General features: G+C 55.2%; 2 non-coding genes across 2 annotated transcripts; both read right to left on the bottom strand.

Moving 5' to 3' along the window:
• Positions 1 to 177: 177 nt before the first annotated feature.
• Positions 178 to 331, bottom strand: LOC146144788 (5.8S ribosomal RNA). Its single transcript, XR_014499083.1, has one exon. It is a non-coding gene; the product is annotated as a 5.8S ribosomal RNA (ribosomal RNA).
• A 246-nt stretch (positions 332 to 577) lies between these two features.
• On the bottom strand, positions 578 to 2,389 carry LOC146144787 (small subunit ribosomal RNA). Its single transcript, XR_014500831.1, has one exon. It is a non-coding gene; the product is annotated as a small subunit ribosomal RNA (ribosomal RNA).
• Between the last annotated feature and the right edge of the window lie 111 nt (positions 2,390 to 2,500).

Raw genomic sequence — 2,500 nt, 5'->3', positions numbered from 1 at the left:
TTCCCGCCCTTGAGCCGCCAGCCGTTGGCCTCTTCGAGGTCGACTCGCCGCCGCCGCGCGGGATTCTGGTCGCGATCGTCGCACATCGTGCCGTGCTGTCTTGAGCGGGACGGGCGCTCGCGCGTCCGACGCCGCAGCAGCCGCGCGGAGAAATCCCCGCGCGGAACGTTTGCAACGCGACCCTGAGGCGGGCGCGGCCCCGGGATTGACCCGAGGCCGCAATTTGCGTTCAGAACGTCGATGCTCAATGTGTCCTGCAATTCACACTAATTCACGCAGCTAGCTGCGTCCTTCATCGACTCACGAGCCGAGTGATCCACCGCCAAGAGCCATCCACGATTGTTTCGCTCGCACAGTGCCTCGCACTAAAGGGTGACAAAATATACCGCGCCGAGCGGTCGGCCAGGCCGACGCTTGAAGCCGGAGCGCGCGGCACCGCGGCACTCGACGCGCAAACATTACCGGGTGACCGAATCGCCGGCCGGCGCGGCGCTCCTCGCGGGTCGGGCGCCGGGTAGCAAAAACTTTTTCTCTCGCTTGTCCGAGTTTCGCGTTCGCCGAAGCGTTGCGAGACCGTTAATGATCCTTCCGCAGGTTCACCTACGGAAACCTTGTTACGACTTTTACTTCCTCTAAATGATCAAGTTAGATCGTCTTCTCGGACGCCGGCTCGACCGTTGCCGGCCGCGCCAGGTCCAATCGGAGGACCTCACTAAACCATTCAATCGGTAGTAGCGACGGGCGGTGTGTACAAAGGGCAGGGACGTAATCAACGCGAGCTAATGACTCGCGCTTACTGGGAATTCCTCGTTCAAGGGAAATAATTGCAATTCCCTATCCCTAGCACGACCGGGGTTCAGCGGGTTACCCAGACCTGTCGGCCAAGGCGAGCACATGCTGATCCGGTCAGTGTAGCGCGCGTGCGGCCCCGAACATCTAAGGGCATCACAGACCTGTTATTGCTCAATCTCGTGTGGCTAAACGCCACTAGTCCCTCTAAGAAGTTAGACGCCGACCGATTGGGTCGCGTAACTAGTTAGCAAGCCAGAGTCTCGTTCGTTATCGGAATTAACCAGACAAATCGCTCCACCAACTAAGAACGGCCATGCACCACCACCCACAGAATCAAGAAAGAGCTCTCAATCTGTCAATCCTCACTGTGTCCGGGCCGGGTGAGATTTCCCGTGTTGAGTCAAATTAAGCCGCAGGCTCCACTCCTGGTGGTGCCCTTCCGTCAATTCCTTTAAGTTTCAGCTTTGCAACCATACTTCCCCCGGAACCCAAAGACTTTGGTTTCCCGCAAGCTGCCGGAGAGGTCGTAAAACTAACGCCCCCCGATCGCTAGTTGGCATCGTTTATAGTCAGAACTAGGACGGTATCTGATCGTCTTCGAACCTCTGACTTTCGCTCTTGATTAAAGAAAACATTCTTGGCAAATGCTTTCGCAGTCGTTCGTCTTGCGCCGATCCAAGAATTTCACCTCTAACGGCACAGTACGAATGCCCCCGTCTGTCCCTCTTAATCATTACCTCGCGCTCCGAAAACCAACAAAATAGAACCGAGGTCCTATTCCATTATTCCATGCACCATTATTCAGGCGAATCGCCTGCTTTGAACACTCTAATTTTTTCAAAGTAAACGTTCCCGGCCGCCGCCGACACTCAGTCAAGGGCACCGGCGGAGAACCGGAGGTGAGGCCAGGACGGCCAGTACACGCCTTGCGACGGACCGGCCGCCTGCGCCCAAAATCCAACTACGAGCTTTTTAACCGCAACAACTTAAATATACACTTTTGGAGCTGGAATTACCGCGGCTGCTGGCACCAGACTTGCCCTCCAATGGATACTCGTTAAAGGTTTTAAAGTGTACTCATTCCAATTACAGGGCCTCGTTTAGAGTCCTGTATTGTTATTTTTCGTCACTACCTCCCCGCGTCGGGAATGGGTAATTTGCGCGCCTGCTGCCTTCCTTGGATGTGGTAGCCGTTTCTCAGGCTCCCTCTCCGGAATCGAACCCTGATTCTCCGTTACCCGTAAGAACCTCGGTAGGCCAGTACCGTACCGACGAAAGTTGATAGGGCAGACACTTGAATGATCCGTCGCCGGTGCGAGACCGTGCGATCCGCAAAGTTATCCAGAGTCACCAAAGGTTGCGGGCCGAAGCCCGGTCGGTTTTTGGTCTGATAAAAGCACGCCTCCCGCGAGGTCGGCGCTTCACGCATGTATTAGCTCTAGCATTTCCACAGTTAACCACGTAAAACGTACGAGCAAATGAACCATAACTGATTTAATGAGCCATTCGCAGTTTCACTGTACGAGAGCTCGTACTTAGACTTGCATGGCTTAATCTTTGAGACAAGCATATGACTACTGGCAGGATCAACCAGGTAGCTACTTTAGCGTAGCCCCGAAAGGCCGACGAAGGAGGCGCCGCTGATGCGGCGCCGTCGCTCGGTCGATGCGAAACCCGAAGGCTTCTCCGTTAAAATTTCGTTCTTTGC

This window comes from Ascidiella aspersa, chromosome 5 (assembly GCF_963924565.1).
Source record: "Ascidiella aspersa chromosome 5, kaAscAspe10.2, whole genome shotgun sequence".
NCBI classification, from domain to species: Eukaryota; Metazoa; Chordata; class Ascidiacea; order Phlebobranchia; family Ascidiidae; genus Ascidiella; species Ascidiella aspersa.
Note: the sequence above shows the minus strand (reverse complement) of the source record. Positions and strands in the feature narration are given on the sequence as shown.